Below are 15,599 nucleotides of genomic sequence, written 5' to 3'. Positions count from 1 at the left end.
TCCATTTTTATTGTCATAATAATTCAATTCTTTAAACTTATTCCAATGTAACTAGGAAGTAAGCAACTACATATTATAGTGTTTATATTACAGTGTTTATACCGAGACACAATGGTCCAGATCCATTTGAGTGTACGTGGGCAGGTTACAAGGAAATGTTGTGCTTACAGTAATGGGCCGTTTGATGGTCATGAATTGTTGTATTTAGAAAGGTTCGTACATGTACGTATTTACCTTGCCCAAGCATTGCAAGAGGGGTGTGGGGAACCGATATTCTAAATGAACCTGGGCATATGGGAGGAAAATAGCATCTTAAATCACTTAAGAAGTAAACGATGTTGAAAAACAGGAGGTTGATAATAAAAGCATGGAAAATAGCTGGCTTATTTGTTTTTGTCCTGATCTGATTAATCCAATGTAATGTAACGCTGAGAAGGAGATTTTCATTAGCAAAGTGATGACAGATAACTGAGGATTGTCAAGATGCAGGTACTGGTCAGTTATAGTAAGCAAATGTTTATTTGTATAAACTTCTTCAAGTGGAATGAGAAATGAGAGGCAATCAAATGACTGCATCAGTGAAAGATTTTACATCAATTATTTCATAACACACCATTTGATATTTGGGCGTGACTATAATATATTGATTTATTTCCTTTTCTAGGTATGAAACAAGGAAGGTGATTAGCAACTTCAAAATTTTAGCCTTTTAAAAACCTATTTTGGCCCGTTTGCCTCATTGAACCTTTTGAAAACTTCAAAAAACACAATGCACATTACACATCGTAATAATGTGTTACAACGTGGCAGCTTTAAGTTGCCAAAAGGAATAGTTCCTTATACCCATTCAGCTGACAAAAACTTAAATCACGTCAGGGTGCTCTAAACAAATACTTAATGCACAAGTGGAATTCTCATAGATTAGTATATGACTAGTAGATAATTGTTTAGAGGCCTTAAACCATGGGGAAAAGAGTTGGGGAAAAGAGTTGAGGCCTGCCTCAATTTCCTTTCAAGATGTTTTCAACGGGTGTGAGGCCCGACGTACTTTAAACACTCTCGTGGTTCCTTTGCATTTGGAGTCCCTGAATTTCATAGTGCCTTAGGTCAGTGCTGTTTTTAGGAGGTGAGCAGAGAGAGGATGTACACAGAGAAAGCCACACACACTCAAATGCAGAAAGGTCAAGAGTGACACATACAAAAGGAACATGAGACAGAAAGAAGGATAAAAGGAGAAAAGCAATGACAACTGGAAATAAATATATATAATGAGAGAAATGTTTGAGAACCATATGGAGAGAGAAAGAAAAGCAAATAAGAGAATGAGACACATGTCTTAGACAAAAGGGATTAGAGCAAGAAAACAACCGAGACAGTTACAGGGAGAGAAGCTTGCAATGTTATTTTTTGCAATAACACAGGAAATCAACTCATAAAATTTAAATTTAAAATAAACATGAAGTGAATTCAAATATATTGTTAACTAATTAATAAAAAGTGAGATATCAATTTTAAAATCACCTGCAATAAACAGAATACTGGTAGCTATGCACAGCAGGTCGGTTCTTGATGTATAGTACCAGTCTCATGCTTGACTAATATATGAAGCTTGCCAAGTACAACAATTGAGCATGAGACTCGTAGCACAAGATAAGAACAAAGCATGTTCTACATGGCTACTGATCCTGATATTGTAGTTCTTTTAAGATTCTGCACGAGACTTGTCTTTGTTCATTGTTGCATTCTTTGCAGTTCTTTACATCCGTGAAGAACAGTTTGTAAGCATTCCGAACCGAATGAAGTACAAACACGAAAGAAGTATCTGGATAGCTAACTTGTATAGTGTTTCCAGATCATGACTGACCTATTTCTGTAAACATTATTTTCTTGATAACTCTTTTCTCTAGTAAGTCTCAGATATTTTTCTCGTATTTCTGTAATCACATAGAGAGTTGTATGAATATAATAATAAAATGTGTGCAACCTGTTAATCACCTTTTAGTAAAACACTAGTACTTACAGTCTCCCTCTTTCAATCTCTTTTTCATATCCCTGAGTATCATCAGGTTTCCTCGGCTTTCTTCCCATTTCTAAACACATCATTTTCGCTGTAAAATATGTGATTGCCCATGAATATTCCCATAATAAAGTTTTCTGTACCTTTGAGCCATGAGATCATTCAGAGTTTTCCTTGCCAGTGTCACTTTGTTCAAGAACAGTCTCCAGTTTAGAAGTGCTTCAGTGCTCTACTGGCTTCATGACCAGCGCTACTCCGATCTCCTGTTTTAAAGGAATCTTCAGGAGCACCTTCCAGCAGTTCAGCCAGGATTGGTCCTCATGAGTTTCCTTTCTTTCAGTTTTATTGTTTAGCATATGCAATATTTGGTTAATGATGATATCTCGTTAATGTTTTTCCTGCTGCCCAGGTTGTTTTAAGAAGACTTTTATATTCAGTTTTCAAGACTTAATGCTTATTTCCATGAAACAATCATATATTTGATTGAATTGTGTTTGTGGCACATTACATTGGATCATCAGGCTTCATGAAGTGGCATTGCATGTACTGCAAGCAATATACATAAAAGGCTTGCTTTAATCTCGTGCAATACAAATTTATTTTCTTCTCAAACAGTACAGCTTCAAAGAAAATATCTGCAGACAAACTTATTCTGTGGCTGTTGAACATTACATCCTTACTTTTTCAAACATACTTTAAGAAACAAGAATATAGGAACAAAACCATTAAGTGCAGTCAGTTCTCTCTCCTATGCAGGTCCTGTTTCAACAACAGCACCAGGAACTGCTATATTGTGTTTTATCTTTTCCTTGCTCCATATCAGTGGCCTTGTATTCATTCAATGAGCAGAGTTTTCCTCTGGAATTATGTAAACTCCCCATTCCTCCTGGTACTTCCAATATTTTCAGACAGATGAAATAAGGGTGTAGAATACATTGGCTTCTGGCATTCTGGCATTGGAAAAAACCTGGCCAATGATAATCTGTTAAGTTTAGCTTCTGATTGTGTCAGTTCATAATTAGAATTTTGGCTCTCCTGTTCCGGTTTTGCACAAAAAGTACTCTTTGAAATATCTCCCTCTCAATCTTTTCTCCAATGCTTCCCCTCTCTTCATTCTAAAGCCTGCTATCATCTTTATGGGCCATTTCTGAATCCTTTGAATTATCAAACAAAATTCTCAAAACTTTGGTAAAATTCCTGGAATCCATTTACTTAAACTGGAATTTCACTGCATCATTATGAAACAATGGCACTACGATAGCATTTTCAATGTTTTGTAAACCTCTTTCACTTACTCACTAAACCTTTCTGCTATTTTAATACCAATGTTCATTATTTTAGATTTCATCACATTAACCACCATCTGTTATTCATCTGCCAAATTACAGTCTCTCTTTAAACTAAGCTTTTCCTCAAGCTAACCTGCTTCAGTATTGTCTGGGAACTGTAGATATTTTGGAGCAAGGTTTCCTCTGTGTGCTATTTTTAGAAAAATCTTATAAACACATTCTTTATTCATGCTTCAAAGGAAATCTTTCTGCCTCTTTAATTTAAAAAAAAACACAATATGATCATTTGCTTTGGTCTGATTTGAAATGATCTTTATCATGGCACCCAATATTGGGAACTGGCAAAAATGACAACTTTGTATGTGTATATAAAATCAAACAAATTATTCTAATTGCATTATTGTAGTTCATTATAGCTAATGGGTTTAAATAGGAACAGTGTGATTTATATCTAATAAATGTAAATCATACAAAGCTTAGGCCTCGGTACCAGCCATGCTATTTCAATTTCCAGAATGAAATCAATTAAGGTATGACCTTTTATTAAAAATGTATAAATTTTATTCCTTTTGACCACTTGGTGCAGCATTAAATGATAAGAAAAGCAATACTGAAAGTTCTTTTTCCTGTCTCCAGATGATTTGGCCAAATTCATATCCTTTGGTTTTTCAGTGCACTGAAATGACTTTAGAGGAAGAGAAAAAGATTCAAATGATAATGACGATGCTGACATAGGAAAGTACAACATTGCCTTTGAAGAACAAGGATATAGTGCATATTTGATGAATAATTAGGGCTTTGGTCAACAAGAGAAATATAAAATAATGGGTCTCCTATCAACAAAGAAGCTATACTGAATCTAGGGCATCCTTTTTCATATGTGATGAGAAAGATATACCTCACAACTTGCTGACACCAGCAAGCTATTTAATAAGCATGTCCTTCTTGTCCTAATCTCACTCCACTTCCCAAAAAAAGATTTCCCATCACCTGGGCCAGAAGTTGGGCCTTGAACTTTTGTGCTTTGGCAGAAACCTTATGCCATTTAAGAGTCAAACCATATGAGATTGCTAGCGCCCCTTCTATTTTATCCATTCTACTTTGGAACACGGAATTCTCAATATGCCACACTTGAGCTGGGATCAGATATAGAATGAACTAACTAGATTTAATTACAGAAATGGAACAAGTAGTATGGCAGTAAAACATAACAGGCTCATGTACAGTCACAAAAGGAAAAAAAAAATTATAAAACTACATACTGGTCTTGTAGAATGTAGTTGAAGTCTTATTATCAATTCTGTAATGCGCTTCAGTATTCATTTTCAATTCTGTTATATCACCACTGCCCTCTGCTCTATCAGGCCTGAGACTCATCATCTTGCCTGCCTGCTGGAATCATCTTCCTACCCTGGATCATTCAGGCACAATCATGCCGAAGTGTTTCACAGCTGAACATAAGCGATGTGCATGTGGCGAGGTGCACCACTCAGGACTTTGAAGTTTGTTTGCCTACTTTTCTTGTACTCACAGTCATCAGCACCAGGCAGCACCACATCACTTTTAGGGGGACTCATGGGCAGGTCTTTACTTACCAGACCAGCCATAAGGCTTTTCAATGGCTGCAGAGCTAGGGCTTTCCTGGGGAGGGGGCAGAAATGGACTCAGGGAAAGGAAGGCGCTATAAGGCGAGGACAGTACAGGGGAAGGGGGTGTCCAAGGTTGGGGACACATGTTGATTTTTGCAAGTGGCCTCAAGAGGGTGAGGGCTGAAGACACAGTCCCCAGAGAAGATGACACCAGATGGAGATGTGAGGGTGTGTGTGAGAGAGTGAGTGGTGATGTCCCTTGAGCTGGCAGTAAGTGAGATGCCAGTGAATGTGTGATGGGCTTGAATGTGCAAGTTTAGAGTGGTGAGATGATTGCCTTACCCTGGTGGCACAGATGAGATCATTCATCCTTTTTCTGCACTAGATGGCCAATCTCTTCTGTGCAGCTTTGGCAGTGACCACTGTTGCCACCACCTCCCAAGCCAGAGTGAAGACACTGATGGGCCTGCTGCACCAGAGAGGGATAGATGACATTGCAGCAGCCTTCCTCTGCATCCAGCAGGCACCCCAGAGAGGAGTAACTAAATTTGGGGTTGCCGTCTTCTTTGCTTTCAGGGCCATCTGTCACCTGGAGCAGTCCTGGGGTGAAGACATGAAGTAGGCATGCATTCTGGTGTATTTTAAATATGGCACCCGGAGCAAGGGAGCGCTGACGTCATGGCATGGCCAGGAAATCTGAGCCCGCTCACCAGCGAGCCAGTGTTCCCCCCCATCCACCCCATAAAGGCATAATTAATGAGGTAGGCGCACCAGGAATGGGATGGTACGGTGCGAAAAGCTACCATTGTGGCTGGCGGGTAAAAAGTTCTTTTTCCCATCTGCTACTGCACTTAGTGCATTCTGGGACAATTCTGCCCACAATGTCAGGGAGACTAAAGGGATGGGACATGGAGTGCCATTCATCGCTGTGGTGATGCCAATGGAGGAGGAAGCAATAGAAATGGGATGGGACGGGTCGCGGCAGGGCAGCCTGCCCTGAGGGCGTGACAGGTGTGGAAGCAATGGAGAGTGAGTAAAGCAATATTTACATCCATCATTCTTTTCATCATGTGTGACCTGTGGGGCCTTGAGAGGGCCTTTCACACTACTGGAATCTCCTGATCAAGGGGAGGCACCAGGGGTTGGTTGAAGGAGCAGATCTTTCACGTAAAATATGTCTCCCCAGCAGTTCTAGCAGTGGATGAGACAGAGACAAGGGCTTCTGCTCCATTGGACAACTCAGAGGGTTTCCTGAAATCTGAGGAGTCATCATCACTTCAGTCCAGCACACCCTCCACCAGTGCAGATACCCTCACGTCTGTGGACAATTGTTGTGGGCATAGAAATGGTGACACCAGCTGGTGAGCATTGCTACCACAGGTAATGGTTCAAGCGAATTGTATAAACACATTTAAGGCAAGCTAGACAAGCATATGAGGGAGAAGAGAATGGGGGGGTTGGTGGTGGTTATGAGGGTAGATTTAGATAAGGAAAGATAGGAAGAGGCTTGAGTAGAGTATATACATTGACCTTGGCCGATTGGGCTGAATGGTCTGTTTCTGAGCTGTATATCCTATGTAATCCTATGCACAAACATACACAGGTGGTAACAGAGGCAGTGACTCTGACAGTCATTTACCCTTGGAAGAGTGATAAGAAGCTCTGCTTTGCTCAGTTTCATGTAGATGGTGAGCTTTGAGTGCCATCAGCAAAGCAGCAAATGCTGGAGCTGCCTCATGAAATTTGTGAACGTCTGTCAGAATTTCCAGAAGTTGTACACCCCCATGCACAAACGTTAGACGATCTCTGACTTGTGAGCACGTGGCCTCCTCTATTGACAGAATGGCAACCCTCATGGAGAGACTCATGGAGCAGAGCACTGTGTAGATGCAAGGCGTGCACAGATCTCCACGGTATGGCCTCATCCATGAAATGCGTGCAGCGATGGGTAAGCGAGATGGGACAACCATGCATCTCCCTGTTGCCAGGAACTGAATCATTCCAGGCAACCTGTGGAAAGTATGTGGGTCCGGAAAGTGCAGAGGAGTGGAAAGTTGAAGGCAATGGGGGTTGCTCTCAAGGTGCTTCAGTCACTGAAAGCAGAGCCTTGATCTCTTTGGCAGTTATATGCATGCTGCATGTTGGCCCGATGACTGAGACAGGCCCTGCACTGATGTAAGTGGCTGCAAATGTACCGGATACCTGTAGGGCTCAGAGGACACACACCGCAGTCATCTCATGCACAAGAGCAAGAAAGTCAGCAGGCAATTCCCACGTCAACGCCAGACATGGTGAGAATCGAGTAGAAGCACCTGCTAGCGAGTATGTAAATGTACCAACGAGCACTTGGGGTTTCACTGGGTGATACTTCTTTACTCAATGCAACAACCTAACATGTTTGCAGAGAGTTAAAGGCTGCATGCATGTGTCAGCAGCCATGTCTTCAGCGGATAGCCCCTTGTACCCCAGTATCCAAACACAAAAGCGTTCAGGTGGCCTGAAGAGCTGAGATCTTTGGAACTGTCTAAGGATGAAAGCATTATGGCAGCTTCCTGGAAACATCAAGCACACCTGCAAGATCCGCTTACAGCATTTGCAAATGACTTGAACATACAGTGAGTGACGTGGAGAAGTGGCTGCAGGATGACAAGGATTTGGCACTTAATATTGAGGGGGACATGGCATTCAAGGAGAATAGGAAGCTAGGTAAAGGTGGAGGGGTAGCACTATTAATCAAAGTGGGCATCGTTGCAATAGTTAGAGATGTCTTGATTCAGGAGATCAAGATGTGGAATCGGTTTGGGTGGAGATGAGGAATAGCAGGGGAAAAAAGTCATTGGTGGGAGTGGTCTACAGGCCCCCTAACAGCAGCCACAGTGTAGGACAAAGTCTTCAAGAGAAAATATTGTGTGCTTTTGATAAAGGGATGGCAATAATCAAGGGTGTTTTTAATCTACACGCAAATTGGGAAAATCAGATTGGCAGTAGTAGCCTGGATGAGGAATTCTTAGAATGCTTTTGAGATAGTTTCTTAGAGCAGCATGTTCTGGAACCAACCAGAGAGCAGGTTATTTTAGACTTGGTATTGTGTAATGTAACAGGATTAATTAATGGCCTCAGAGTAAAGGCACCCCTAAGTAGCAGCAACCATAATATGATTGAATTTTACATTCAGTTTGAATGGGGGAAGAATTGGTTTAAGACTAGCATCTTATACTTAAATAAGGGCAACTCTGCGGGGATGAAAGCTGAGCTAGCTGAAGTGAATTGGGAAACTAGGCTAGAGGATAGAACAACAGAGAAGCAGTGGCAGACATTTAAGGGGATATTTCAGAGTATTCAGAATAATTACATTCCTACTAAAAAGAAAAATTCTAAGGGGAGGACCGAACATCTGTGGATTAATAAAGAAGTTAAGAAAAGCATCAAACTTAAGAAAAAAGCATAGAGTATGAGAGAAAGCTTGCCAGAAATATAACAACAGATAGTAAGAGTTTTTATAAATATTTTAAAAAAGAGTTAACAAAGTGAGTGTTGGTCCTATAGAAATTGAGCCTTGAGAATTGATAATCGAAGACAAGGAGATGGCAGATGAATTGAACAGGTATTTTGCATCAGTTTTCACTATAGAGGATACAAATAACATCTCAGAAGCAGCTATAAACCAGAAAATGGAAATGAGGAAGGAAGTCAGGAAAATTACAGTCACCAGAGAAGTGGTACTGAGTAAAGTGTTGGAGCTGAGGGCTGACAGGTGCCCAGGTCCTGATGGACTTCATCCAAGGGACTTAAAAGAAGTGACTAGTGAGATAGTTGATGCATTGGTTTTAATTTTCTGAAGCTCTCTAGATTTGTGGAAGGTCCCAATAGATTGGAAGACAGCAAATGTAAGTCCATTATTCAAAAAGGAAGGGAGACAGAAAGTGGGAGGCCAGACAGATCAACATCTGTTGTAGGGAAAATGTTAGGAGCTATTATTAAAGAGGTTATAGCAGACCATTCGGATAAGCTCAAGGTCATCAGGCAGAGTCAACATGGTTTTGTGAAAGAGAAATCATGTTAAGCCAGCTTACTGAAATTCTTTGAGGAAGTAACATGTGCTGTGGATATAGGGGAACTGGTGGATGTACTGTACTTAGATTTCCGGAAGGCATTTGATAAAGTGCCACATCAAAGGTTATTGCGGAAAATAAAAGTTCATGGTATAGGGGGATAACACATTGGCATGGAAGGAAGATTGGCTAGCTAAAGAAAGCAGAGAGTAGGCATAAATGGGTCTTTTTCAGGATGGCAAGATATAACAAGTGGCATGCCACAGGGATCAGTGCTGGGACCTCAACTGTTTATAATTTATATAAATCACTTGGATGAAGGGATTGAAGGGATGGTTGCCAAATTTGCTGATGACACAAAAATAGGTAAGAAAGTAAGTTGTGAAGAGGACATAAGGAGGCTACAAATAGATATAGATCGGTTAAGTGAGGGGGCAAAGATCTGGCAGATGGAATATAATGTGGGAAAATTGAAATTGTCCATTTTGGCAAGAAGAATAAAAGAGAAGTATGATATCTAAATGGTGAGAGATTGTAGAGCTCTGAGGTGCAGAGGGATCTGGGTGTCCTAGTGCATGAATCACAAAAGACTAGTATGTAAGTACAGCAAGTAAATATGAAAGCTAATAGAATGTTATAATTTGTGAGGGAAATTGAATACAAAAGTAGAGAGATTATGCTTCAGTTGAACAGGGCACTAGTGAGACCACATTTGGAATACTGTGTACAATATTGGTCAACTTATTTAAGGAAGGATATAAGTGTATTGGAAGCAGTTCAGAGAAGGTTTACCAGACTAATACCTGGAATGGGTGGGCTGTTTTATGAAGAAAGGTTAGACAGACCAGGCTTGTATCTGCTGGAGTTTAGAAGAGTAAGAGTTGACTTGACTGAAACATACAAGATCCTGAGGGGTCTTGACAGGGTGGATGTGGAGAGGATGTTTCCCCGTGTGGAAAAATCTAGAACTAGGGGACATTGTTTAAAAATAAAGGGCTGCCCATTTAAAATAGAGATGAGGTAAAATTTTTTCACTCACAGGGTCGTGAGTCTTTGGAATTCTCTTCCTGAAAAGGTGGTGAAAGCAGATTCTTTGAATATTTTTAAGGCAGATGTGGATAGGTTCTTGGTAAGCAAGGGCTGATAGGTTATTGGGGGTAGGCAGGATGCAGATTTCAGGCTACTATCAGGTCAGTCATGATCTTATTAAATGGTGGAGCTGGCTCAAGGGGCTGAATAGCATACTCCTGCTCTTTGTATGTTCGTATGTTAAATTGGTTGCCCCATGTCCCCTCATTACAACAGTTACAAATCTTCAAAAGTTATCCATTGCCAAGTTTTCATGGATTGCTGGATAAGGATAGACACAAACAAAAAAAATCACAAGCAAAACGGGTTACCCATCAGTCACAGCCCTTTCTATATGCCACATTGCACATCATTTAGACGTACACAATGGGCACCAATTCAGTTATACACATAAAAAGATTGCTTCCAATGCTTTGATTTTGCACAATTAAGCTTGCAATTTGAAAATATTACTACTGTTTTATGCAGAATTTTGGCAGGTGTACAATCTTTTTTTTTTAAAAGAAGCTGCATATTACTGAAATCACAAGATCCTTAAGGGTAAGAAAGACCATTTAATCAATCCTAATAGATCTTATTACAATTTCCCAGTGGCTAAATCTAATTGTTTCTTAAATATCTGCAGTGTTTTTGCTTTCATCAATCTGTGCAGAGATTCATTCCACATGCTGATCACTCTCTGTGTGAAGGATAAACTTCCGCTATCAGTACTAACGTTATTTTTTACTAGTTTTAACCTGTATCCCCTTTCCTACACTCACAAATTATTTTATAGCATTCCAGATTAACTTTTTCCACACATCTCACTATTCTTGCATGCCTCCATTTCTCAAATGTCCTATTGTGCATGAAAGCCCAAGTCTCCCCTCATAATTCAGGATTCTGATGCTAGAGATGAGAATTCTGACTCTTCACAGGAGTACTGTACTCCCAAGCGGCTGTATTTCTAGCATTTTCTGTTTATACAGCTAGAACATCACAAGCAATTTCTCTTGTCCAGGACAGTAGAACCAGAGAATGATCTGCATTGAAGGAGGTAAATTCAAAACAAATCTGTGGAATCAGTATTTCATAAGCAAGTGTTCAATCTATGGAACAGGTTCATTGGGAAGACAGTAGAAGCAGCCAGCATTGATTCATTCAAATGAAAATTTAATAGATTTCATACAGAAATTAACATTTTAAGATACAGTATATGAGTAATATGTAGCATGGCATGTGTGTAGCATGCTTGGGAGGAATAGGTGACTTTGGAATATGGTTCCTAAAACTAGGTGAACCGTGGTCATTTTCCATCTGGCAATCCTTACGTTCCTATTAAAGCACTGGAGGACACTACCAATGCACCGCAAGACCTCCCTATATTAGCTGTATAAACAGAAAATGCTAGAAATACTCAGCATACAGCCGCTTGGGAGTACAGAACTTGAGTATTGCTGAAAAAAGAGACATGCTGTCAAAGCTTTTCATCTTGTACTCATCAGGACAAATTCACAAGAATACCAAATCTTAAAGGGAACAATAATTTATATTGCATGAGAAGAGGGTGCTGATTGGTTGTGAAGTGGTCTCTGATTGATACAGCCATTTGCATGGAGAATGCCCCAGGGAACTGTTAACTGCCAAGCTTTTGTTTAAGTTCAAACCAGCCAAGTGAACTCTGATTGGTCAAGACATTGCCATGGGGAATGAGCTAGGGAATAGCTGTCCTCTGAGCTTTGTTTAGTTGAAAATAGTATAGTGCATGGACATGTTCTTTCTGTTTGCAAAGGACAAGGCTTTGTGTGCGAATATATACAGCTTCTAGCAAGCGTAAGTGAACCACACTACAAGCCTGACTGTTAATATTAAAACAATTGTCAGTGCAATTCTTAGCACAATCAGAATTGTTTCCCAAATGGTGCGCAATTGTGGAATCACATTTAATGTTGGACACTGGCCGGAATTTTCCGTCCTTGTTGGCACCAGGTGTAATGGCAGGCATGAGCAGACAATACGGAAAGGCAGCCAAAAATTGGCTTTATGCTGTCGTGAAACTAGTTTGCGATCGTCTGCTCTGCACATCAATGGTGGGCTGCCTTTCCTGTCATCCAATGTCAGGAACCTAATTTGCATCTCATCATCTTGCCTGCTCACCAGAATCATCTCCCCACATCAAATTTACCACCCATGTCGGCGGGAAGACAGGCCGGCCCAGAACATGTCTGGACAAGTGTGATGTGCAGAAGTCAGGACTTACTATTAGGGCCTTGCTCACATTGTGGACATCCGAGGAGCACAAGATGCTGGAGCCCTACAGCTACTGAACCCTGCAGGAACATGTGCATCACATGCTGGGTAGATTCGCATGGCCATGGCTCTGCCCTGAAGCAGTTCACGGAAGATGGGAGTCTCCGTTGATTTCTGGGGTCTGCTTTGGGACATCACGGTCTTGGCCATGGCCTGCTATGGATGATTAATGAGTGTGCAGAAGAGGAAGGTCCAGCTGTGAGTGGGAGAGGAAGGTGTATCGGCAGGGGCAGTTGGGAGAGGAAGGTCGAGGTCTGACTGGAAGAGGAAGGTGTACTGGCTGGGAGGGATGAAGTTGGGAGGAGAAGAAACAAAGGTATTGGGGAGGGGGTGAGGTTGTGAAGAGGGGAAAAAATGTGTCAGGTGGTGAGGTTGTGGGAAGAGGGAGTACCCAGGGGGAGACAGTGTTATGGGAGAGAATGTGGCAACTGGGGTGCTAGGTGTAAGTGGCGAGGAAGTTGTAAAAGAAGGTGTTCCAGGGGGCTGGTGAAGGACTTTGGGGGGAGGAAGGAGTTCAGAGGGGGGAAGGAGTCTGTGGGGAGGAGGGAGTCCGGGGGCTAAGGAGCCCCGGGGGAAGAGGGAATAAGGGTGCAGGAGGGAGCAGCAAGCTTGGGGGCTGTCCAGATGAACATGCAAAGGAGGGGTCTGTGGAGTCAATGACTGTCTCCTGGAGAGTGAACTGAGGGTGGGTGTGGTAGGGGGGAATGGTGAGAATGAGAGAGGACAGAGTGAGTCAGAAGGATGGGAGGTTGAGGGTGCAACGGTAGCAGCAAAAGGGACAGTGAGGGTGGTTGGTGGGTACTCTGAGGCAGACATGGACCCTGGGGATTGGAAGATGGTGGTTCGGGAGGTCAGTATGGATAGGGGTGGGATTCTCAGGAAGATAGGGAATATGCACATTCACCTGAACATCCTGGAAAGAAAAGGGCTCTGGTTGGTAGGTGATGTTGGGGAGGTGAAAAGCGATGCCATGGGGTCAACAGTGATAGGGGAAAGGACGTGGGTGACTGGGGAAAGGGAAAGGATGGGGTAGCTGAGAAGAAACTTAACGACTGCACTGGCTGTCAAAATCGAAAGTGAGCGGAGCCTTTTGTTGGACAGGAACAGGTGCTGCATGGGAATGTGATCAGTGGGTGGGTGGAGATGCAGGTCAGTTCAGATGGACCACTGAAAGAGAACCCCAGCATGCAGCATTGAAAATGCTCAAAACATTGAGATGAGTGTGATTAAGGAAGGCTCTGCATGCGTGCTTGCACAAGGCTGTGAAAGGCCCTGCCACATACACTTCTCCCTCATGCAGCTGAATTGTTAGTGGTGGGGATTGCAGGGTGAGGACTCGTGAAGCCTGTAAATGAAGGTGAAAGGCAACATTACGCATTATTCAGTGAAAGTGAACATAATTTCAGATTATAATGTGAGAAAATGTGTTTACCCATGCAACCATTTGTGATCAGAATTTATTAATTTTTCTAGGCCTACCACTTTTTCTAGGTGCTGCCCTAACATCTGCAGGAGAGGCCTGTGCAATGGCTGGCCTCTGGTGTCTTTGGCATGTGTCCTCTGGAGAGCCAAGGATGTGAGGGCCGCGGTTTGCTTTGGTTGTCCTCCTGCGGGCCAGCTGCTCCCTCTGCAGAAACAGAGGACTAGGTTGAGGGGGTCACAGAGGACTCAGAGAGTGGGGACAGCCTCTGAGATTCCTGAGTGGATAACCCAGGGGCATCCAGCTGCAGCTCCTCCTCCCTTCGGATGCCCAACAGCCCCAGCCTGACTCCTTGAGGGGAAAAAGCACATGGAGGGATGTTGAGGTGCCCCATTTTCCTCTCACTTTGCCACTGCAGGAACTCACCCATGGCTATCGCAATGTAGTGCAGGTCTGTGTGCATCTCCACATTCTATTGGACCAGGGTCTCCATGGTGTCCACCATCCTTCCCATAGAGACCTCCGTATGCGCACGGGTGGGCACCAAATCATCAGTGAGCAGGTGGACACACTCCTCCAACTCGTGAGCCACTCTGTTGAGGGCTTCCAACAGCTCTCTATGATGTTCCCTGGCCTCCTGCTGACTCTTCACGATGAGTTGGAAGGTTAAATCTAAATGCCTCTTCCCCAGCAGTCCTCTGAGTGTCAGGGAGCTAAGTTGAACTGACTTCCTCCCACTGCGGACACATGTCCGTGCGGTGACCACCTGATTGTGAACCCAAGTCTGCTCCAGATCTAGGCCCCACCGAGGTGTGTGTCTCTGTGCTGGTGGAGGGTGTGGGTAAGCACTGTGACAGGTCTTCCAGGCAACTTATTTCCTGCTCTTCAATGGAGGAGTTCTCTTGGCTGGAGATGAGGACCTGGATGGAGCTGAATGACTGGCTGGATGAGAGTGTTGGTTGCTTGGCAGAGCTCCCTGTGAACCAAAGTAGAGATAGTTAGTGCATGGCAGCAGAGTCAAAAGCAGGAAAGAGAGCACTCAGAGTCGCATTGAGAAAGAGATGATGCGGCGCAGGATCCTCATGCAGGTGTTCGCCGCCAGCTTCAATGTTGCCACAGGCATGGTCCATATGTTCACCAGTCAGTGCAGTGGCACACTCCTCAAAGTGAGTGAGGGCTCTAATGTGGGCCAATCCACCCCTTGTCTGGGACCTCTGCCTGCTGTTGTGAACCAGCTTCTCCTCCGTGATAAAAGATGGAGAGAATGTGAGCAGGATGGAATGTTTGTGAGATTAGAGGAGCCATAGACAGGATGAGGACATGAGCTCCAGAGGACGAGCCTGATGGAGATGTGAGGGTATGTGTATAAGAGTTAGTGGTGTTGTCCCTTGAGGTGTGAGATACCTGTGGATGTGTGATGGGTTTGTGACAGCGGTGAGGTGGTTGGCTTAGCCTTGTGGAACAGCTGAGAGTATTCATCCTCTTCCTGCACTGGATGGCTCACCTCCTCTGTGCTCCTGTGGCGCTGACTGCCACCACCTCCTAGGCTGGATTGGTGACTCAGGTGGACCTCCTGCAGCCAGAGCAGCATAGAGGACATTGCAAAGGCCTTCCACTGCATCCAGCAGGCGCCCCAGAGAGGCATCACTAACTTTGGGGGTTGTCATCTTCTTTACTTTCAGGGCCATCTGTCGCTTGGAGCAGTCCTGGTCTGAAGACAGGAAGTAGGCATGCTCTTTAAAGTAGGTGTGATCTTTAAATATAGCTCCTGGAGTGAGGAAGTGCTGAGGTCATGGCATAGCGAGCAAATCTGAGGCTGTCCCCCAGTGAGTCAGCACATTCCTTGTGAATGCA

The sequence above is a fragment of the Carcharodon carcharias genome, chromosome 4 (assembly GCF_017639515.1).
Source record: "Carcharodon carcharias isolate sCarCar2 chromosome 4, sCarCar2.pri, whole genome shotgun sequence".
Lineage (NCBI taxonomy): Eukaryota > Metazoa > Chordata > Chondrichthyes > Lamniformes > Lamnidae > Carcharodon > Carcharodon carcharias.
The sequence above is the reverse complement of the archived record's forward strand: the minus strand, read 5'-3'. Positions refer to the sequence as shown.